We start from the raw sequence: 26,483 nt of genomic DNA on the forward strand, positions 1-26,483 counted from the left end.
CTTGTACTTATAACTTTGTAACGTAACTTGTGGTGGAACCATTCTTGTGAAATTTGAACAATCTTTACATTTGAAATGAATGCGACATATCTTTTGGTCAAACATTGTTTTAAAGACTTATGACCACGTAACGGGACCTAAGTAGACGGCGCCGTCAATGACGATTTTGTCGGGTCGCTACACGTTACCTGAAGGGGCGATTGATACATGGGACGTTTTAGTTGAAAAATTCCTTAAACAATTCTTTCCGGCATCTAAAGCTGTAAGACTTCAAGGAGAAATTGTTACGTTCACACAGAAACCAAATGAAACTCTATATGAGGGGTGGACAAGATTTGGAAAGTTATTAAGAGGATGTCCGCAACATGGTTTAGACACCTGTCAAATAGTACAAATATTCTACCAAGGATGCGACATCACTACAAGAAAAGACATAGATATAGCAGCTGGTGGTTCTATTATGAAGAAAACCGAAACTGATGCTTATAAAATTATTGATAACACTGCTTCCCACTCACATGAGTGGCACCAAGAAAAAGATATCGTTATCTCATCTAAAGCAGCTAGAGCCGATTCTAGCCATGACTTAGATTCCATTTCCGCAAAGATAGACGCTGTCGAGAGACGAATGGAAAAGATGACTAAGGATATACACTCAATACGAATTAGTTGTGAGCAGTGTGGAGGACCACATTTGACAAAAGATTGTCTCAGTATTGAACTAACAATGGAACAAAGAGAGAATATTTCATACCTAAACCAAAGGCCTGGAAATAATTATCAGAATAATTATCAACCGCCAAGACCGATCTACAATCAAAACCAGAATTATAACCGAAATATTCCATACAACAACCAACAAGGTCCTAGCAATCAACAAGTATCCAATAATACTTACAACCAGCAAAGACCTAATTTTCAAAACAACCACCACAAACCGATGATAAAAAGCCGAATTTAGAAGATATGATGACGAAGCTAGTTGAAACTCAAACGCAGTTTTTCACATCTCAGAAACAAACTAATGAACAAAATGCTCAAGCATTTAGAAATCAACAAGCTTCTATTCAAAACTTGGAACAAGAAGTAAGTAACCTAGCAAGGTTAATAGGTGAAAGAAAACCGGGAAGTTTACCTAGTGATACAAATGCAAACCCCCGGAATGAAACAGCTAAAGCCATTGCCACAAGAAGTGGTACAACACTTAAACCACCTGAAATACCTGTAACTTCTGATGAAGCTATTCCTACTCCACAAGAACCACAACCTGATCGATATAAGGAAAAAGAACCGGTAGTTGAAAAGGTTAATGAAGATAACACAGTTAAGGCTAAACCTTATGTTAAACCATACCAACCACCACTTCCTTACCCGAGTAAAATGAAGAAAGAGAAACTTGAAGCCTAGCAATCCAAATTTTTGGATATGTTTAAACAAATAAATGTAAATCTTCCTTTCATTGATGTGATTTCAGGAATGCCTAGATATGCTAAATTCTTGAAAGATCTAATCTCAAATAGAAAGAAAATGGAAGAACTCTTGGTCGTTACTATGAATGATAATTGTTCAGCAGTGCTGTTTAATAAGATACCAGAAAAACATCAGATCCAGGAAGTTTCGCAATTCCATGTTTTCTGGGTAGTCTTAGTTCAATAGAAGCATTGGCAGACTTAGGTGCTAGTATAAATTTAATGCCGTATTCACTATACGCTAAACTAGACCTTGGAGAATTGAAACCAACAAGAATAAGCATACAACTAGCCAATCGATCAATAAAATATCCTAGAGGGATAATGGAGAATATGCTAGTTAAAGTTGGTACTTTAGTATTTCCAGTAGATTTTGTTGTTCTGGACATGAAAGAAGATTCTCAAGTTCCTCTCATATTAAGAAGACCATTCTTAAACACGGCTAAAGCAATGATAGATGTGTTCAGTAAGAAATTGACCCTAAGTATAGAGGACGAGAGTGTTACCTTTTCAGTTGATAGAGCAATGCAACAACTGCAATCTGCAGATGATACATGTTATTATATTCAAACTATAGATTCACATGCAGAATTGTTAGAAGAATTTCCAGAATTACAAGGAACAGGAGAATGTTCTTTAGGAGAAGGTAATGAACCAATTGATGAAGCTGAAATGTTAGCTACACTAATAGCTAATGGATATGAACCAACAACAGAAGAAATTCAAATGCTAAAAGAAGAAGACAGATATCGATATAAATCATCGATAGAAGAACCTCCGACATTCAAGTTAAAGCCACTTCCAAATCATTTGAAATACGCTTATTTACATGGTGAATCTGAATTACCTGTAATAATATCGTCTTCTCTTACTGAAAATGAAAAATCACAACTCATTTCTGTGTTGAAAGCTCATAAACCAGCCATTGCATGGAAGATTCATGATATTAAAGGAATAAGTCCTTCGTATTGCACACATAAAATCCTTATGGAAGAAGGTCATAAAACGTATGTGCAACGCCAACGAAGACTAAATCTGAATATGCAAGATGTAGTTAAAAAAGAAATTATTAAACTGCTAGATGCAGGTTTAATTTATCCAATTTCTGATAGTCCATGGGTAAGCCCAGTTCAATGCGTGCCTAAGAAGGGTGGCATGACTGTCATTACAAATGAAAAAAATGAGCTTATTCCTACTAGGACTGTAACAGGATGGCGTGTATGTATTGATTATAGAAAATTAAATGAGGCCACCAGAAAAGATCACTTTCCCTTACCTTTTATTGATCAAATGTTGGAAAGATTAGCCGAAAATAGTTATTATTGTTTTCTTGATGGATTTTCCGGATATTTTCAAATTCCAATAGCACCCGAAGATCAAGATAAAACCACATTCACGTTCCCTTATGGTACTTTTGCTTACAAACGCATGCCATTTGGACTTTGCAACGCCCCTGCAACCTTTCAAAGGTGCATGATGGCGATTTTTCACGACATGATAGAAGAATGCATGGAAGTTTTCATGGATGACTTTTCAGTCTTCGGTGATACTTTTGAAACATGTCTAGCTAATCTTGAACGAATGCTGATTAGATGCGAACAATCAAATCTAGTACTTAATTGGGAGAAATGCCATTTCATGGTTAAAGAAGGCATCGTTCTTGACATAAAATTTCAAAGGAAGGAATTGAAGTGGATAGAGCTAAAGTAGATGTAATTGCTAAACTTCCACATCCCACCAATGTTATAGGAGTTAGGAGTTTTCTAGGGCATGCCGGTTTTTACCGACGTTTCATAAAAGATTTTTCTAAAATTGCCACTCCTATGAATAAACTCCTAGAAAAGGATGCTCTATTCATCTTTTCAAATGAATGCATCAAATCTTTTAATATTCTTAAAGAGAAACTCACTAATGCGCCGATCATGATAACACCGAATTGGAATTTACCGTTTGAACTAATGTGCGATGCAAGTGATTTTGCAATGGGAGCCGTTTTAGGACAAAGGATTGAAAAACGATTTCAACCTATATATTATGCTAGTAAGACGTTACAAGGAGCACAAACGAATTACACAACTACTAAAAAAGAACTCCTTGCTATTGTCTTTGCTTTTGACAAATGTCGTTCATATCTCGTTCTAGCAAAAACGGTGGTCTATACCGACCATTCTGCTCTTAGATACCTATTTTCGAAAAAAGATGCCAAACCAAGATTAATCCGTTGGATCTTACTCTTACAAGAGTTCGATATTGAAATCTGAGATAAAAGAGGAGCAAAAAATCTCGCCGCTGATCATCTTTCTCGTCTTGAAAATCCCGAATTAGAAGTTCTAAATGAATCGGCCATACAAGACAACTTTCCTGATGAATATCTATTGAAGATAGATTATAATGAAATTCCATGGTTTACAGACTATGCAAACTATTTAGTATGTGGATTCCTTAAAAAAGGATTATCGTACCAAAAACGAAAGAAATTCTTCAGTGATATAAAACACTATTTCTGGGCAGATCCACATCTGTTTAAAAGTTGTCCAGATGAAATAATACGCCGATGTGTATTCGGAGATGAAGCTAGTAAAATTTTAAACCATTGTCACACAGGACCAACAGGAGGGCATTATGGGCCTCAACTAACAGCAAGAAAAGTTTATGATGCTGGATTCTATTGGCCTACAATTTACAAAGACGCACACCTTCTTTGCAAATCCTGTGATGCTTGTCAAAGGGCTGGAAAAATAAGTCAACGTGATGAAATGCCACAAAATATCATTCAAGTATGCGAAGTATTTGACATTTGGGGTATTGAATTTATGGGTCCATTTCCAAAATCTCATAATAATCTCTACATTCTCGTAGCCATTGATTATGTATCTAAATGGGCGGAAGCACAAGCTCTCCCAACTAACGATGCACGAGTTGTAGTCAACTTTTTAAAACGTCTTTTTGCAAGGTTTGGAACACTGAAAGTTTTAATAAGTGATCGGGGTACTCATTTCTGTAATAATCAACTTGAGAAAGTTCTCAAAAGATATGGAGTAACTCATAAAATCTCCACCGCATATCATCCACAAACAAGTGGACAAGTTGAAAATACCAACCGAGCTTTAAAACGTATTCTAGAAAAAACCGTAGGATCAAATCCGAAGGAATGGTCCATTAAATTGGAGGATGCACTCTGGGCTTTTAGAACAGGATACAAAACTCCAATTGGAACCACACCTTTTAGACTCGTTTATGGAAAAGCATGTCATCTGTCATAACCCGACCTTAACCATAAGGACGAATACAATAACATATGATTTCATCGCGAGGTATTGACCTCTATATGCGACATTCTTCAAAAACTGCATTCGTTTTTACAATACAAACCATAGCTTTTATTACAAATACAAGGTTTAAACAACTTAATAATGATTATCGTTTAGCGATAATCTTAGACTTACAAACTTTACAGGTGATAATAACAATACGACCTCCAACATATTTTACATTACAAATCCTCCGATATGCAGTTTTATTTTTAACACAAATATGCATACTCAAGATCTTGCTTAAATTCAACATGTTGCAGCGGAAGCTTTTAGTTATCACCTGAGAATAAACATGCTTAAAACGTCAACATAAAGTTGGTGAGATATAGGTTTAATGCCGGCAGCATTATAACCACAAGATTTCATATATAAACGTTTTAATAAAAATATTCTAAGTTGTTGAGCACTTGATAACCATACTTAACATTTAATCAACGTCGCATATTCCCTTTATTATGAAATATTACTACACCGTACCAAGTGTAGTCACCGAAACGAAGTACTGTGCAACCGTTGAATACTGGTCGTCCAGTTCGGTTGGGGTTGTCAGGCCCGATAGATCTATCAACAGGATTCGTGTTTACAATACCTCATGTAAATAATAGTTACCAAGTTACAGGGAAGTATGCCAGTGGTACAACTCAACGTAGAATATATATTTTTAATCACTTGTGTCCATAACGTAAATCATAAAATGCGTGTATTCTCATCCCGAAATATTTAGAGTTTAAAAGTGGGACTAATACTCACTTTTGTCTTGAAGATAATAACACGACTTGGTCTCCGATTGATATCACGAACCTAACCATATATATGATATATCAACATATTTTCTTTTTAAGTAATCATTACATATATATATATATATACTTTTAATACTTTTAATATTTTCTTAGTCCGTAGTTAGCAGTCTGATGTTAGTGGTCCACAATTAGTTACTTAAAAAAAAAATAAAGACCCCATCGTATTCATGTTGATCGGAATTAATCTTGACCCACGGTACCGTGTTGTCAAATGACGTGTTGCGTACATAAAGTACCGTGTTGTCAAATGACGTGTTGCGTACGTACATGAGGTCTTATGATTAATATTCTCGTGTTGTTTACGGGTGGTCCTGAAATATATAAAATTAAATCATGAGTAAATATATATGAAATATCATATTAATTAGGAAAGATATGATTTATTTAATTTTTCTCCAATTATTTTCGTTGTTAAACAAGCTTTGGATACCCGATCTTATTTTAGTCGTAGTTTCTTCGTTACAACTCCGTTTTTGTTGATTCAACTTGCCACTTCCTTGGATCGAGTCAAATTTTAAGAATATGAACTGTAAATACCTTGGTTTACATTCGGAATCACAGGTTATAGTCCAAACTCTAGGTGAATCTTATGAAAGTAATCATTTTTGTCATAAAAACAACATTTAATGGTCATTTTTTTAAAAATACTTATACTTTGAATTAAACCATGAAATTTTTATGTGTTAACATATTCATAAGAAATATCATTTTTCCAGAACATGAACTTCTAATTCAAAGTTCAAGATGGTTTTTAATTATCCAACCCAAAACAGCCCCCGGTTACACTCCGACGACATAGATTCAGTTTTAAGGTGTTCTTTGTAAAAACAAGTTGTATCTTGTTAAATTAGCATATCATTATGATATATTACAAGTCTTGAAGTATTTTAAAAGTTAAGTTAGAAGGATCTATTTAGTTTGCGAACAAATTTGAAATCATTCAAACTATGTTCTTGTTGTTAAAATTTTATATCACAAAATAAGATAGCTATATAAATATGAATCGAAAAAGATTATGAACAAAGTTACTATCTCAAGTTACTTGGACAAGATTGCTGTAAAAGATGAGTAAAATCCTAGAACCAAAAGAGTGGTGGAGTTGGATCAAAGGTTGGAAGTAAACTTGTAAATTTGGAAGGATTTTTGAAGTGTTCTTGGAAAGGTTTTCTTATGATGTTTAAGTGTTGTTTTTGAAGCTAGATCTTCATGGTTGTGGGCTGAGATGGTTAAGGTGTTTAAGGCTCATAAGGATTTGTGTTTTTAGCTAAGAAATGGAAGTAAAATTTGAATCAAAATGATGATCCTAACACTCCTTTAAAAACGTGTTTCAAGGGGGACAAAGACAAGATTTTTAAGTTGTAATTTTATGTAATTAGTCAACAAACTTCCAAATTCTAATTACCTTATACTTAGGGCAATAACATGGCTGATTAAAAGGTTGATTTGATGTGTATATACCAATAGTAAATACATCTAGAAGATGGGTATGATACGGGTACCTATACCCTAGGTGTACGTATAGAAATCTTTGAGAAAACGAAACGAGGATTCAAATATAGCTATCTTTTGTAAATATACTTATATTGTTTTATGTATGTAAGCCCTTTAAAAGTGATAAAATACATATCTATACGATGCATGTATAAGTATTATAGGTTATAAGTATTTATGTCAAAGAACGTTACGTATAGTTATCGTTTTGAAAACTTAAGTTAGTAGTTTCAAAATATACCTACAACTCATTGTTATTAGTACACAATGAGATGTTAAACATCCTTAGATCATGTTAAATATATATAAATACATATATATACACAAACATATAATTATCGTATGTTATATAGTTCGTGATATCATCGGTCAAATTGGACCGTCAAACGTTGTGTAAAACTCTTTTCAAAAACATAAATCTCAACAATTTAGATTGCTTATCATGTTGGTAAGGTTTAATTTATGTAAATATTAATCTCATAAGTATAAAACAATCGAAAAATCCGGGTCGTTACATCATCTTCCCGTTAAATAAATTTCGTCCCGAAATTTTAAAGTTGTACCTATTTTGCATTGTCGGGAAACAAATGTGGATACTTTTGTATCATCTGATCCTCTCGTTCCCAAGTAAACTCGGGACCCCTTCGAGCATTCCAACGAACCTTGACGATTGGTATGTTGCTCTGCTTGAGTTGTTTAACTTCACGGTCCATGATTTCGACTGGTTCTTCTATGAATTGTAGTTTCTCGTCGACTTGGATTTCTTCAAGAGGAATGGTGAGATCTTCCTTTGCAAGACATTTCTTGAGGTTTGAGACGTGAAATGAATTATGTACCCCGGCGAGTTGTTGTGGTAACTCGAGTCGATAAGCTAGCGGTCCGATGCGTTCGATGATCTTAAACGGGCCTACATACCTTGGGTTCAGTTTACCCCTTTTTCCAAAATGTATTACACCTTTCCAAGGGGACACCTTTCCAAGGTGACACCTTTAGCATAACCATGTCACCGATCTGAAACTCTAATGGTTTCCTTCGGACATCGGCGTAGCTCTTTTGGCGACTACGGGCTGTTTTCAATCTCTCCTTGATTTGCACTATCTTCTCAGTAGTTTCATGGATGATCTCGGGACCAGTTAATTGTCGATCTCCTACTTCATTCTAACAGATAGGGGATCTACACTTCCTTCCATACAGTGCTTCGAATGGTGCAGCTTTAATGCTCGCATGATAACTATTATTATACGAGAATTCTGCTAATGGTAGATATTTATCCCATCCGTTTCCAAAATCGATCACACATGCCCTGAGCATGTCTTCAAGATTCTGAATTATTCTTTCACTCTGCCCGTTAGTTTGCGGATGATATGCGGTGCTCATATCCAAACGGGTTCCCAGGGCCTCCTGTAGTGATTGCCAAAACTTTGATGTAAATCTACTATCACGATCGGATATAATGGAAATAGGTATTCCATGCATTGAAACAATTTCCTTTGTGTATAATCGTAATAGTTTCTCCATTCTATCCGTTTCCTTTATAGGCAAGAAATGTGCAGATTTGGTGAGACGATCAACTATTACCCAAATGGTGTCATAACCCCAGGCAGTCTTAGGTAACTTTGTGATGAAATCCATGGTAATACCTTCCCATTTCCATTCTGGGATTTCTGGTTGTTGAAGTAACCCTGACGGCTTCTGGTGTTCTGCTTTGACTTTGGAACAAGTTAAACATTCCCCAACATATGTTGCAACATCTATCTTTAAATTAGGCCACCAATAATGCGTCTTAAGATCTTGATACATCTTTCCAACTCCAGGATGCATCGAGTATCTTGTCTTATGTGCCTCGTTCAATATCAACTTCGGTACTCAAATACGGTTTGCGAAATATCGAATTCTGTCTTCTCGTATAACGAGTTGCTTCTCATACTTCTTCATTATTTCATTTCCTATGTTTTCTTTAGTAAGAGCTTCTCGTTGAGCCTCTTTGATTTGTGAGTTGAGATTCATGCGAATTTTTATGTTCATCGCTCGTACTCGAATTGGTTCCCGTTCCTTTCTGCTTAAAGCGTCGGCCACCACGTTCGCCTTCCCGGGATGATAGCGAATTTCACAATCATAGTCGTTTATCAGTTCAACCCACCTACGTTGCCTCATGTTCAGCTGTTTCTGATCAAAAATATGTTGAAGGCTTTTATGATCAGTAAACACAGTGCATTTAACCCCATATAAATAGTGTCTCCATATCTTCAATGCAAAGACTACTGCTCCCAATTCTAAATCATGCGTCGTATAATTCCGCTCGTGAATCTTCAATTGTCGGGATGCGTATGCTATAACTTTCTTCCGTTACATAAGGACGCAACCAAAACCTTGTCGCGAAGCGTCACAATATATCTCAAAATCATCGTTCCCTCCAGGTAACGATAAAATAGGTGTTGTAGTCAACTTCTTCTTCAGTAATTGAAATGCACTCTCTTGCTCAGAAGTCCATTCGTACTTCTTCCCTTTTTGCGTTAACGCTGTTAATGGTTTAGCTATTCGTGAAAAATCTTGAATAAACCTTCTATAATAACCAGCTAAACCCAAAAATTGGCGTATCTGCGTTGGTGTCTTAGGAGTCTCCCATTTTTCAATGGCCTCAATTTTAGCTGGATCAACCTGAATTCTTTTGCTACTAACAACGTGGCCAAGAAATTGCACTTCTTTCAACCAAAATGCACACTTAGAAAATTTGGCGTATAACTGTTCTTTTCTTAACAATTCTAATACCAACCTTAAATGCTGCTCATGCTCTTGCTCACTCTTGGAATAGATAAGAATATCGTCAATGAAAACGATAACAAACTTATCTAAATACGGACTACAAACTTGATTCATGAGGTCCATGAATACAGCTAGCGCATTAGTCAACCCAAACGGCATGACCAAAAATTCATAATGACCGTAGCGTGTCCGAAAAGCAGTTTTTAGAATATCTTCTTCTTTGACGCGTAGTTGATGATAGCCCGACCTTAGGTCGATTTTTGAGTAAACACATGATCCTTGCAATTGATCAAATAAGTTATCAATTCTCGGTAGTGGATACCGATTCTTGATAGTTAACTTATTTAATTCACGATAATCTATACACATTCGGAAAGATCCATCTTTCTTCTTGACGAATAAAATCGGAGCTCCCCACGGTGAAGTGCTCGGTCGAATGAAACCACGGTCCAGTAATTCTTGTAACTGGCTTTGTAACTCTTTCATCTCAGATGGTGCAAGTCTATATGGAGCACGAGCCACTGGTGCAGCTCCTGGTACTAGATCTATTTGAAATTCTACAGATCTAAATGGAGGTAATTCAGGCAAATCTTCCGGAAATACTTCAGGAAAATCTCTTGCCACAGGCACGTCGTTGATGCTCTTCACTTTTTCCTTCGTTTCGACTTTATTAACATGTGCTAGGATAGCATAGCACCCTTTCTTCAAGCACTTTTGAGCTTTTAAACAACTAATGAGTTTTAGCTTTGAGTTACCCTTCTCTCCATAAATCATTAATGGCGTTCTATCCTTACGAGGAATGCGAATTGCCTTCTTGGCGCACACAACTTCAGCTCCTATTTTGGACATCCAGTCCATGCCCACTATTACATCAAAACTTCCTAATTCTACGGGTATCAAATCAATCTTAAATGTTTCTCCGGCTAAATTTATTTTACAATCGCGGCAAATTTTATCGGCTTTAATTAGTTTACCATTAGCTAACTCAATCATGTACTTAGCATCTAGAGGTAATGATGAACAATTCAATTTAGCGTGAAAGTCTCTACACACGTAACTTCTATCAGCACCAGTATCAAATATAATAGATGCGGATAAGTTATTAATGGTAAACGTACCCGTAACAAGCTCCTGGTCTTTATACGCCTCTCTAGCATTAATAACAAATGCTCTTCCACATGCAGATCCGTTATTCTTCTCTGGATTCGGGCACTAACTCTTATAATAACCCTGTTTCCCACACCCATAACAAGTAACAGTGGCCAAGGCAGTTCTATTTGCATTGGTGGCAGGAGTCTTGGTTCCGTTTGTATTTGTAGCGGGAACCCTACAATCTTCAGCAAGATGACCTTTTCGATTACAATTGTTTCACACCACATTACAATAACTAGAGTGATGTTTGTGGCATCTGTTACATAAAGGATTTCGTCCTTTGTAACCTGAGTTTGAACCGCTACCCGCACCTTGCGTGGTTTCTTGTTTCTTGTTGGATTGTTGATGATTACCTTCCCGCTTTCTTTTATTTCCCGATGTCTTGACATCGGTGTTCTTATCCAGAATAATCTGGTCCATCAACTCGTTCTCCATGGTGATAGCTTCATGAATAGTCTTGGGTTTGGATGCTGTAACATTTGCCTTGACCTTTTTAGGCAAACCGTCTTTGTACAGTTCAATCTTCCGTTCTTCGGTTGGTACCAATTCGGGACATAGCAAAGCTAATTCCATGAATCGCTGACTGTAGTTAGTGAGTTCAGTACCAACAACTTTCAGGCTTCGTAATTCAGCTTCCAACTTCCTAACCTCGTTCCTTGGACAATATTCGTTGATTAGCATTGTTTTGAATTCTTCCCAAGGAGTATCATAAGCTACATCTCCTCCTACGGCCTTCACATAGTTTTTCCACCACGTGAGTGCACTATCTTGTAGGGTGCACGATGCATACTTGTTCATGTACTTCTCAATACAACCACTGATTTTAAACACAGACTCAATCTTTTCGATCCACCGGGTTAAACCAACCGGTCCTTCTGTTCTACTGAATGATGAGGGCTTGCAACCTTGAAAAGTTTTGTAAGTGCACCCCACACGAGGATTTGGGTTAACTGCAGCACCTCTTGCAGCCTCAACCCATAACATTCTGTCGTTCGCTCGCTGATTGATGAGTTCCTGGATTTCTTGTTCCGTCATTAGGTTCAATCGCGCCATAATCTTCAACAAGAATGAAAAAAAAAATAATTATTCACATGGAATATTATAGATGTAGTATGTATTTACAGTACATCGTAGCTTATTAATAATATGAACCAGTTATTATTATAAAATCCTTTTCTTCTTATTAGCGTTTTATAATTATATCTAGGGTAGTACCTACCCGTTAAAGTTCATACTTAATAGCTTAGTACGAAAATCAATTACTACCACCCAAATAATACTTAACCATGGAAAATTATTGCATTTCACACTTCACTATTTTACATATGCTTATCTTACATCAAACATTAAGCAAACCACACTAGTAATATTATACAAAACATTATATGATCCCATGGTTTAAAACAACAGCGCATCATTTAACCCAAAGCGTTTGTGTTCAAAGAAATCGCTTAAAGGTTATCCTGGTTGTCTCCCTGCGTTTTGGCTGAGGAACCGAAGAACTGGATGTCAGGATAGAACTAATAGGAATAGCGGGAATAGGTGTGGAAGTATCTGGTGGAGTTGGTGTGACAACATTCTCTCTAGACTCGGGATTTGGATTTTCCATTTCAGTAGCCTTTCGTTTCTTTCCTCGTTCGAACTTGTCTTTCGTAATTTCCTGTATTTCTTCCTCCTCAGGATCACTTTCTGGTTCCTCTTCAATTGATTCATCCGGAACTTGTGAGTCTTCCCCAAAGGTGTCGTTTTCATCATCGGATAGGTTAATAACTGGAACACCATCTGAAGATTCTGGTTCGGAGTCGCTGAATGTGATAATAAGTTCTAAGCCAGACATCTATCACATAACAACTAGCACGTTAATACCACATAATATTTACATATTAATTTTTAACCAACAAGGATAAGCAATAGTTTTTGAAATCAAACACGGTCAAAGTCCAGACTCACTAATGCATCCTAACAAACTCGATAAGACACACTAATGTAAATTTTCTGGTTCTCTAAGACCAAAGCTCTGATACCACATGTCATAACCCGACCTTAACCATAAGGACGAATACAATAACATATGATTTCATCGCGAGGTATTGAGCTCTATATGCGACATTCTTCAAAAACTGCATTCGTTTTTACAATACAAACCATAGCTTTTATTATAAATACAAGGTTTAAACAACTTAATAATGATTATCGTTTAGCGATAATCTTAGACTTACAAACTTTACATGTGATAATAACAATACGACCTCCAACATATTTTACATTACAAATCCTCCGATATGCAGTTTTATTTTTGACACAAATATGCATACTCAAGATCTTGTTTAAATTCAACATGTTGCAGCGGAAGCTTTTAGTTATCACTTGAGAATAAACATGCTTAAAACGTCAACATAAAGTTGGTGAGATATAGGTTTAATGCCGGCAGCGTTATAACCACAAGATTTCATATATAAACGTTTTAATAAAAATATTCTAAGTTGTTGAGCACTTGATAACCATACTTAACATTTAATCAACATCGCATATTCCCTTTATTATGAAATCTTACTACACCGTAACAAGTGTAGTCACCGAAACGAAGTACTGTGCAACCGTTGAATACTGGTTGTCCAGTCCGGTTGGGGTTGTCAGGCCCGATAGATCTATCAACAGGATTCGCGTTTACAATACCTCATGTAAATAATAGTTACCAAGTTACAGGGAAGTATGCCAGTGGTACAACTCAACGTAGAATATATATTTTTAATCACTTGTGTCCATAACGTAAATCGTAAAATGCGTGTATTCTCATCCCGAAATATTTAGAGTTTAAAAGTGGGACTATATACTCACTTTTGTCTTGAAGATAATAACACGACTTGGTCTCCGATTGATATCACGAACCTAACCATATATATGATATATCAACATATTTTCTTTTTAAGTAATCATTACATATATATATACTTTTAATACTTTTAATATTTTCTTAGTCCGTAGTTAGCAGTCTGATATTAGTGGTCCACAATTAGTTGCTTAAAAAAATAAAGACCCCATCGTATTCATGTTGATCGGAATTAATCTTGACCCATGGTACCGTGTTGTCAAATGACGTGTTGCGTACATAAAGTACCGTGTTGTCAAATGACGTGTTGCGTACGTACATGAGGTCTTATGATTAATCTTCTCGTGTTGTTTACGGGTGGTCCTGAAATATATAAAATTAAATCATGAGTAAATATATATGAAATATCATATTAATTAGGAAAGATATGATTTATTTAATTTTTCTCCAATTATTTTCGTTGTTAAACAAGCTTTGGATACCCGATCTTATTTTAGTCGTAGTTTCTTCGTTACAACTCCGTTTTTGTTGATTCAACTTGCCACTTCCTTGGATCGAGTCAAATTTTAATAATATGAATTGTAAATACCTTGGTTTACATTCGGAATCACAGGTTATAGTCCAAACTCTAGGTGAATCTTATGAAAGTAATCATTTTTGTCATAAAAACAACATTTAATGGTCATTTTTCTAAAAATACTTATACTTTGAATTAAACCATGAAATTTTTATGTGTTAACATATTCATAAGAAATATCATTTTTCCAGAACATGAACTTCTAATTCAAAGTTCAAGATGGTTTTTAATTATCCAACCCAAAACAGCCCCCGGTTACACTCCGACGACATAGATTCAGTTTTAAGGTGTTCTTTGTAAAAACAAGTTGTATCTTGTTAAATTAGCATATCATTATGATATATTACAAGTTTTGAAGTATTTTAAAAGTTAAGTTAGAAGGATCTATTTAGTTTGCGAACAAATTTGAAATCATTCAAACTATGTTCTTGTTGTTAAAATTTTATATCACAAAATAAGATAGCTATATAAATATGAATCGAAAAAGATTATGAACAAAGTTACTACCTCAAGTTACTTGGACAAGATTGCTGTAAAAGATGAGTAAAATCCTAGAACCAAAAGAGTGGTGGAGTTGGATCAAAGGTTGGAAGTAAACTTGTAAATTTGGAAGGATTTTTGAAGTGTTCTTGGAAAGGTTTTCTTATGATGTTTAAATGTTGTTTTTGAAGCTAGATCTTCATGGTTGTGGGCTGAGATGGTTAAGGTGTTTAAGGCTCATAAGGATGTGTGTTTTTAGCTAAGAAATGGAAGTAAAATTTGAATCAAAATGATGATCCTAACACTCCTTTAAAAACGTGTTTCAAGGGGGACAAAGACAAGATTTTTAAGTTGTAATTTTATGTAATTAGTCAACAAACTTCTAAATTCTAATTACCTTATACTTAGGGTAATAACATGGCTGATTAAAAGGTTGATTTGATGTGTATATACCAATAGTAAATACATCTAGAAGATGGGTATGATACGGGTACCTATACCCTAGGTGTACGTATAGAAATCTTTGAGAAAACGAAACGAGGATTCAAATATAGCTATCTTTTGTAAATATACTTATATTGTTTTATGTATGTAAGCCCTTTAAAAGTGATAAAATACATATCTATACGATGCATGTATAAGTATTATAGGTTATAAGTATTTATGTCAAAGAACGTTACGTATAGTTATCGTTTTGAAAACTTAAGTTAGTAGTTTCAAAATATACCTACAACTCATTGTTATTAGTACACAATGAGATGTTAAACATCCTTAGATCATGTTAAATATATATAAATACATATATATACACAAACATATAATTATCGTATGTTATATAGTTCGTGATATCATCGGTCAAATTGGACCGTCAAACGTTGTGTAAAACTCTTTTCAAAAACATAAATCTCAACAATTTAGATTGCTTATCATGTTGGTAAGGTTTAATTTATGTAAATATTAATCTCATAAGTATAAAACGATCGAAAAATCCGGGTCGTTACATCATCTTCCAGTAGAAATTGAACACAAAGCATTTTGGGCTTTGAAGACATGTAATCTTGATTTACATGAAGCTGGACGTCTACGATTAAGTCAATTAAACGAATTAGAAGAATTAAGACATGAAGCATACGAAAATTTGTTAATCTATAAGGAAAGAACGAAGAAATGGCATGATAAAAGAATCAGAAGTTCAAAAGAATTTAAAGAAGGACACTGAGTTCTTCTTTTCAATTCACGATTCAAGCTATTTCCTGGAAAATTGAAATCAAGATGGTCTGGACCATTCATAGTCAAAAGAGTTTTCCCATATGGAACAGTAGAGTTAATAAATTCAAATGGGATTGAATTTAAAGTTAATGGTCACAGAGTTAAACATTACATAGATAGTCCGATGGAAGTCGACAACGAAGTTAATCACAATTTTGATACCACAGCTAACTAAGTGTGGGGAGAATCAAGTCTTTTAAGGATTTTATGTATTTCTGTTAGAGTTAGATTGTCTGTTTTCGTGTAGTTCTCGAAAATGGAACCCGAATGGTCTTTCCCTAGCAGACCCTAAAGAACTAGTCTTCTCCCCACATTCTGAATTTTTATTTTTTTTAGAAAATGAAGACTGCCTGTGAACTAAACCATGGTCTAATGCTACACGCTTTGATCACTAAACGTAATAATGACACACTTCCGAGTGAACAAGTATCAGTAATCAGAGAAAGATTGGACGGAGTAAGAAAAGAATCCAGATGCGAAGATAATAAGTTACAATTTGGTAAAGGAAAATCAAAATCCGCAGCGAAAAGAAGAGCCCGACACCTTGAAAGATGTCACAAATGCGGAAAATGGTCACATGGAGGTAAATGTTCAAATAATCAAACCTATTCAAATACCGAATTTGTTACTTTATGCAGAGACGGACCGTTCATATGTTTAGAAGAAAAAACACTGAATGCTCGAGGTTACGCCTATGTAGCTATGGAAAACCAATTAAACCGACTATCTTATGAATAGGATAGATCATATAACTACGAATACTATCTCACAGGTAAGTATGTACAGTTTTTATTTTTTATTTTTATTTTTAACCTTTTGATAATAAACGCTAATTTGTTCGCTATAAAGTATTAAATTGGTATTGAATAAAATTAGGTTTGGCGACCGAAATTATTGATATCATTCAAAAATTTATTACATCACTGCGAAATTTAACGTTTATTCTTAAGGTATAAATATCTTTAATCAATCAACCCAAAATATTTCAAAAATTTGTCATGAGTTAAATTAGGTCATGGAACCGAAATTACTTTACCGAAAAGAGGGGCACATATTTTTGATAATATTTGATTGATTAAAGTGGGATAAAGACCAAAAAGATTTTTAATTTTATTTTTACCATGTTTTTAAAATTAATATATAAATATTAAATTAATATTTTGAACTTTGTAAAATCAATATATTTAAGTTTATAAATATTTGAAAAATTAATCTTTTTAATATAAGTTTGTATGTATAAAAACAAAAATATAATATAAGTTTGGTGTAAATTTATAATATGAATTTTTAATTAAGTTTAATATGAATTTTTAATTTTATGCATTTTAAATTTAAGTTTGGTGTGAATTTAAAAACAAAAATTTACTTTATTTCACTAAGTTAAAAATATGATTTTTAAAATTCGTCGTGAGTTGAAGACTAGGTCGTTGAACCGAAATTGCTTTATCCGAGGGAGGGACGAGAACTTTTATTATCATTATTTTTAATCTTATTGAATTAAAGTATGCCAAAAACATTAAAAAAATCCAAAAATCTTTACTTTTAAAACCGCGCTTTGATTTGACAAATTTTAAAAATTTTGTCGAGGGACAGACTAGGACATCGATCCGAAACGCCCTCATCCTAAAAAGAAACAAATTTTTAAAATTTTATTAATTTTATGTTTTATTAAGAATAAGGTTCTATATAAAAATAAAAAAAATAAAAAAACCCTGAAAGTACTGTACCCGGAACCCCATGCGATCGCATGGGGTTTACTCTTCAACCTCATGCGATCGCATGAGGCTGGATTCCAGGCCAGTTTGATAAAAAGAATAGCTCGCTGTTCTGCACAAAAAACACACACATATACGAAGCAACCCCAAAATCACCTCTAAAATTCGCAATTTTTCACCGTAATTCGTCATTTTTCTTGCTCTAATCATGCCTAAATTCTCATTCTTCAGCAAAATGGTAAAAATTACACCCCTAAACTCTATAAATTCCTAGTTTTTGTGATAATTACCAATTTTTTACCTAATGCAATTTTGTTAATTTCTAGTGTAATTAATGTTAAATTGTTAGTATTTTATGCATGTATAACCTAGATTGATGCTATTTAACATGATTTGAAGCCAAAAACTTCAAATTTTTTAGAAATCTAGGGTTTGTGTTCTTGAGCAATTTGGGGCTTTTTGATATAAACAGGTTATGGCCGATTTTTGTCATGAATTATTGCTAAATTGAGTAGTGTAACATGTTTAGATAGTTAAATGATCCAAACATTGATCCTAAACATGATTTTTAGAGATTAAAGTGGACTTTTTAAGTCCAAAATTCATGAACTTGATTAATTTGATATATTTGCCATTTGAGACTTGTTTAATTATTAGTAATGACTATTTTGACATGTTATTTGAGTTAAATGCTTATGAATTTTGTATACATTTTCATATGTGCTTATTTGAAAAGTGTAGAATTGTGAAAAATTGTGAAAATGTGTATAAGTTTAATTTTGATTTAACATGTTATAGTGATTGTTTTAAGTTGTTATTTTTCTAACACTAATGCATATTTGGATGCACAAATTTTGTGTTTAATGTGTTTTGCAGAAAGCCGATACTGGAGATTCAGGAGCATCATCATCTAGACGACCAGCACCAGCACCAGAACCAGAACCAGAAATGCAACACGAACAACAACCACAACAGGAACAACAATAACAACAGCCTGATCAGCACGTACCTTATTATGATCCGGTACAGTTTGTTGATGAATTCATAGTATTCCCAATGAGGCCGCCAGTAGAATTCCCAACGATTCCTGAGCACACTCTGTATCCTAATCTAAGATTTGATAGGAGATGGAGAGATTACGAGACATATCAAAGGAACAAATTCAAATTGGTAACAAAAAATGTAGAGGTGCCAAGGGTAATCGATTGGGCCCCTTTGGAAACGGTCCATCTAGCTGACCGTGTTAGACAGCTTTTGGTACAAAGGTATGGCAGTTCTTCTTTTACAGATTGGGAACGTCTTTTCACCATTCGTAGACCTGTATATAAGGAATGGTGTGTTGAGTTGATGAGTACTGTATCACTTGATACAAATATAGTTAGAATAGATGATGGAAGATTTCTTAGGTTTATCCTTGGCGGTAGGATGTACAGAATGTCCATGCTGGACATGGCCAGGGCCTTACAGATATATACTCCTGGTGAGTTGCTATTACCCGATTATACAAATTTGATTCATTATGGTGAAAGGGTAGATAGCAACTTTGACGCTGACGCCATTTGGAGGCGTATGTCACATTTTGATGTTTTTATACGAGCAGTAGGACACTCCTATACACATATTGACAGAGCCGAGCTTCGTATTATTCATAGATTTTTAGCTAACTCGATTACACAGAGAGGTCACAATAAAGAAAAAATTACCTTACATGATTTATTCTACCTACAGTGTATTCGGGATCCTAGAAGCTTTGTCAATATCCCTTACTGTGTTGCTTTTTATTTATCTAAAATGGTAGAGGGAATGCAGGACGGGAGTATAATAAGAGGAGGTATTTTTGTTACTCTCATCGGAGAGTATTTAGGTGTTGATAGGAACCAAGGGGGTCCATTACAGCTTTGTAGAGAACAGGTTGAGCACTTAGGATTGAAAGTTTATGTGGGTGCTAAGGTATTGAAAAGTAGACGTAACCAGGCAGTACCCTATGAGGGATCTCATCCTCAGGTAGAGAGAGGCTCAGACGAGGAAATGGAGGAGGCGGAAGACATTAGGGATGTCTTTTGAGATGCTATTCTTGACGTCCACGTTCGTATAGATGAAGAAGCAATGACGAACGCGGCCAGACATAGTATGTACGAGCAGTGGAACTCCGAGCGAGTATACGAGGATTATAGGCGACGCCAACACGATAGCTGGGTAGTTCATCAGCACCAAATCATGAGCCAGCTATCATATCAGGTACCAAATAATTACGTGCCTACTCGACCTGCTCATTTTCCGCCACACAGCCCCGATATCCGACCACCCTTTAACCGATATGACTATAACCAAGCCTATCAGAACACCTATAACCAACAATAGAACCCACCTGATGAGATGAACTGGAACCCCTATCCAGACTGATTTGGTTCCATTTGGTTATTTATATGATTTTTATGTTTTTATCTTTTTACTTATTCATGTTTAAACTTATGTTATTGAATATACTTATGTAATCTTTATCATTTTTATTATTATTGTGTACTAATATTTCACATTTAGGATTTGAAAGTGGGATATTAAGTCCCATTTCAAATTGTCATGCATGTTTATATTTGTATGTATGTATATTGTAAATTGTACAAAACAGGATAAAACAGCGCATTTTCAAAGACTGGCATTAAGTTCAGCAAAAGCTACTAATTTTGACGACAAGATGACAAATAAATGTGATGTAACAACAGATGGAATGAACAAATGATATGCACCATTTATCATTCAGCAAACAAACGCCAATATGTTTGGAAACTTTGGTAAAATTTAATCATTTTTCTACGCTAATCACCCTCAATAATTTAAATTGTTACTGATTTCTTGCAAATGAGGGCATTGCAAGATCTTAAGTGTGGGAAGGGGTTAAATTCTTTCGGATTTTAAAATTTTTACTTTATACACTTGGTTACCATTAGAAATACTAGTAAAGTAGTAGTTGTATTAGAATCTAGTGCTCTCTGATAAAGAACAGCCCTAGTCTTATATACTGACTACCCAATTCTAGTAAAAAATTTTAAAATTTTCAATTAAATGAACTCAAAATCATGTTTATACATATTTATGAACGATAAAACTAGGTGTTAACACCGAAATTATTGTTACCTCAGAAAGGACATAAATTGAGAAACAAACCAAAATGTTAAAATTCATTTAAAATGGAATAGAGGACAATAAAAAGGAAAATAAAAGCCAAGTGTGGGAAAAATTACCAAGTTATCTTAAACATATATCACATATTTCTGTAACAAATAATTGAAGATACTTTTGCTTTGGACTAAACTAAACAGTTTTACCCGATTTACTGTAATATATTTGAAAGAAAGATGGATCTACACGATGAATCAATTCCATCATTTAAAGGAAGTAAAGTCTTCCGAAAAAGACACGCGCTTCTTGATTTAGGTCATGAAGTTGTCGTCCAGACCAGCTGTAGGTTGACGAAAAACCTAGAAAAGTCATCACTAAAATCAGCAGGAATTCCACGGACCTCAGCATCAAACAGGGTCGCCAAGTGGTCAGACTTATCCTAACCATGAGAGGATCTGTCTTGTACAGTGGGGGGCACCGTGCAAATTAGCTTGATAAGACTAATGAATCAGATCCCCAGAAAGGATAATCTCCTTAAAGATTAAAAATCAGCTTTTAAGACTGATATTACTCAATCCTTGAGATTGACCTTAAAGATTGAGAATTCAAACTCATGGAATTCAATGATATCTAAACTCGAGCTTGAACGAGAAAATATTTTGATCAAAATTACAAACCGATTTGTTTTCTGAAAACCCATTTTCAATGCGTTCATTACCATTGAACGTAAAATCCTAGGAATTCACCTGGAATTCATTAGGTCACCTGAACCAAATCGGGTGTCAACCGTAAGAACGGTGGTTGCATAGCATGGTCAAAGACAGGACCTTGTGCCAGACCGAAAAATCATAAGGGTGAGCTTTACTATTGCTCCTACCAAGGATAGTAATTGCGTCTGACACATTATAGACCATAATTAAAAGCATGTCAGGGGACATTGCCTTAACAGTTGCTTGTTCAAACACTTTCCTTTACAACCGGATGGTAGTTTACCGAAAGGTAATATACGGAGCAAGTATACTGGACGTGTTGCTTTCCCAATACAAGGTTAGCAAGTGGGTGATACAAAACCACAAGTTTTGAGCTAAAATTTTCAAATCTGAAACCCACCAAACCCACAAAAATATTTTGCAAACACCGGTGAAGGGTTATTCCGAAAAACTTATCTAGGGTAAAAGCTAGATTGAATTTTCAAAAAGATCAAATGTTTTCATAAAGATCCAATTTCTTAAAGGATCTAAATTTTTATAGTCATGTGGGACTGTAAACCACAACGTTACTACCATTGTTTATACCGCCGTATTGAAATCACTGATGTACAAAGTGTGAAGAATAAAGAAGTGATTCTAGTATTTCAAGACGATATTGCTTGAGGACAAGCAACGCTCAAGTGTGGGAATATTTGATAATGCTAAAAACGAACATATATTTCATAGCATTATTCCTCAAGAAAGACAAGATTTTAGTTGCAATTGTTCTATTTACAAGTGATATTCGTTTAAATAATAAAAGGTGAAGACAAAAGACAGATTCGACGAATTGAAGACGCAAACGACCAAAAAGCTCAAAAATACAAAATACAATCAATAAGGTTCCAATTATTGATAAGAAACGTCTCAAAATTACAAGAGTACAAGATTCAAAACGCAAAGTACAAGATATTAAATTGTACGCAAGGACGTTTGAAAATCCGGAACCGGGACCAGAGTCAACTCTCAACGCTTGACGCAACGGACTAAAAATTTCAAGTCAACTATGCACATGAATATAATATAATATATAATTAATTCTTAAAATTAATATATATATTATATTATATTTAAAAACCGTCGGCATAAAAAAACAAAGACTTTTGAGTCTCCCCAGCTGGTCGCATGGCCTTGAAGGGTAAAGCTCATGCGATCGCATGAGCATCTTTTCCAGATCACAGGCCTATAAAAATCGAGCTTTGGTGTAACACAAAACACATCTTTTTCTATCTCTCAATATATCTATACGTAATATTTATATTTATATTTTAATTTTAATTTTAATTTTAATTTTAAATCCTAATAATAAGGGTATGTTAGCAAATGTTGTAAGGGTGTAAGTCGAAATTCTGTCCGTGTAACGCTACGCTATTTTTAATCATTGTAAGTTATGTTCAACCTTTTTAATTTAATGTCTCGTAGCTAAGTTATTATTATGCTTATTTAATCCGAAGTAATCATGATGTTGGGCTAAAAATATTAAAATTGGGTAATTGGGCTTTGTACCATAATTGGGGTTTGGACAAAAGAACGACACTTGTGAAAATTAGACTATGGGCTATTAATGGGCTTTATATTTGTTTAACTAAATGATAGTTTGTTAATTTTAATATAAAGATTTACAATTGAATGTCCCTATAAATAACCATATACACTCGATCGGACACGATGGGCGGGGTATTTATATGTACGAATAATCGTTCATTTAACCGGACACGGGAATGGATTAATAGCCACTAGAATTATTAAAACAGGGGTGAAATTATGTACAAGGATACTTGGCATAATTGATAACAAAGTATTAAAACCTTGGGTTACATTCAGTCGACATCCTGGTGTAATTATTAAACAAAGTATTAAAATCTTGTTACAGTTTAAGTCCCCAATTAGTTGGAATATTTAACTTTGGGTATAAGGATAATTTGACGAGGACACTCGCACTTTATATTTATGACTGATGGACTGTTATGGACAAAAACCAGACGGACATATTAAATAATCCAGGACAAAGGACAATTAACCCATGGGCATAAAACTAAAATCAACACGTCAAAGTATATTCGACTCTTCATTATTATTAGGTGAGTCGATGGGATTTGTACTAGTGGTAGACATCTATCACACAATATCAAACATATTAAGAGATTAATATATCACATAATATTTACATGTTAATAATATATAGTTTCCAACAAAAAGTGTTAAGCAATCGTTTTTAATGAAAACACGGTCGAAGTCCAGACTCACGAATGCATCCTAACAAAGTTGGTAAGACAAACTAATACAATTTTCTAGTTCTCTAAGACCAACGCTCTGATACCAACTGAAATGTCCCGTTCATATTGATTATAAACGTTCCATATTAATTGATTTCGTCACGAGGTTTTGACCTCTATATGAGAATATAAACAGAAAAAGTATAGGTTTATAGTCAGAAATATAAGTTACAAGTCGTTTTTGTAAGAGGTAGTCATTTCAGTCGAAAGAACGACGTCTTGATGACCATTTTGAAAAACATACTTCCACTTTGAGTTTAACCATGATTTTTGGATATAGTTTCATGTTCATAAGAAAAATCATTTTTCTAGAATAACAACTTTTGAATCAATGTTTATCATAGTTTTTAATTATCAAACCCAAAACAGCTCGCGGTGTTACTACGACGGCGTATGTCCGATTTTACGGTATTTTTCGTGTTTTTCGTGTTTTTCGATTTTAAATCATTAAGTTAGCATATCATATAGATATAGAACATGTATTTATTTGATTTTAAAACTCAAGTTAGAAGGATTAACTTTGTTTGCGAACAAGTTTAGAATTAACTAAACTATGTTCTAGTGATTACGTTTTCAAATCTTCGAATAAGATAGTTATTTATATATGAAATGAATGATGTTACGAACATCATTACTACCTCAAGTATAGTAGGTAAACCTACTGAAAATGAAAAAAATAATCTTGAGCTTGAATGGATCTTTGATGGCTTGGAAGTTCTTGAAGCAGAATCATGACACGAAAACAATTTCAAGTAAGATTATTACTCGAATCAAGATAGTTTATAGTTATAGAAATTGAATCAAAGTTTGGATATGAGTATTACCTTGAATAAGAAATATAACCTACTGTAATTAACAAAGGTTTCTTGATCTTAGATGATTACTTGGAATGGATTTGCAAGATTAAAAGTAAACTAGCAAACTTGAAAGGATTTTCGAAGTGTTCTTGAAGTGTTCTTCCTATGATGATTATAGCTTGATTCTTGAAGTAATTTTTGATGAAGATGATGATTTTTTTACTGGAAATTTCGTTCCTAAGTGTGTGTGAGTGTTTAGAGAGAATTAGAAAGAGAATTGGAAGTGAAATAGATTGATTGGTGACTGGTGAATGATGACTGGTGAGTGGGGTTAAAAGGATCTCTAGTTAGTTAACTAATTCATGGTAGAAGTTAAATTTGATTAGTCATGCATGACATAATCAAGAGTGGAATCTCATGCTAGTTCCTATTGGTATATACTCATAGTAAATACATCTAGCAGCTGTGTATAATATGGGTACGAATACTGAATGACTACGAGTAGAATTGTTGATGAAAAAATGAATGGAAATGTAATTGTAAGCATTTTTGCTAAGTAGAAGTACTTTGATATGTTTCTTAATTAACGATCTTATTTAATGTTGTTAAAATCTTAAAATCAAATTTTTAACACATTTTGCTAAGTAGAAGTACTTTGATATGCCCCTTGGACCCCGCCAGGGGTTGCCACCCCTTGGACCCCGCTATCGGGGGCGCTGCCCCCGAACCCCCGTCATAATCAAGATAAGTTCAAACAATTGTGCACTCCACACTTTTCCCAAACTTGTTCGATATTTAACAAGGTTATTTTGGTTATGAAATTAATCCCATTACAATTAAATTATATTGGTGACATAAATCACCAACAATGAATATATCTTGATATGATATATATACTTTAAAATGTCGTTACAACGATAATCGTTACATATATGTCCATATATATATATATATATATATATATATATATATATATATATATATATATATATATATATATATATATATATATATATATATATATATATATATATATATATATATATATATAGTTTTTACAAGTTTTAACGTTCGTGAATCGCCGGTCAACTTGGGTGGTCAATTGTCTACATGAAACTCATTTCAAATAATCAAGTCTTAACAAGTTTGATTGCTTAACATATTGGAAACATTTAATCATGCAAATATAGTTTTCATTTAATATATAATCATGGAATAATCATGAAAAAGTTCGGGTCACTACACTCGTCTGGATATGAGCACTGCATATCATCCTTAGACCGATGGGCAAAGTGAAAGGACCATTCAGACTCTTGAAGACATGCTTAGAGCATGTATGATCGATTTCAGACACGGATGGGATAAATATTTACTATTAGCAGAATTCTCGTATAACAACAGTTATCATACGAGTATTATTGTTGCACCATTCGAAGCACTTTATGGAAGAAAGTGTAGATTGTAGTGACCCGAACTTTTCAATGTTTTTATATATTAAATGAAATTGATATTTACATGATTAAATGTTTCCAACATGTTAAGCAATCAAACTTGTTAAGACTTGATTAATTGAAATAGGTTTCATATAGACAATTGACCACCCAAGTTGACCGGCGATTCACGAACGTTAAAACTTGTAAAAACTATATGATGACATATATATGGATATATATATGGA

Source organism: Rutidosis leptorrhynchoides, chromosome 11, assembly GCF_046630445.1.
Source record: "Rutidosis leptorrhynchoides isolate AG116_Rl617_1_P2 chromosome 11, CSIRO_AGI_Rlap_v1, whole genome shotgun sequence".
Lineage (NCBI taxonomy): Eukaryota > Viridiplantae > Streptophyta > Magnoliopsida > Asterales > Asteraceae > Rutidosis > Rutidosis leptorrhynchoides.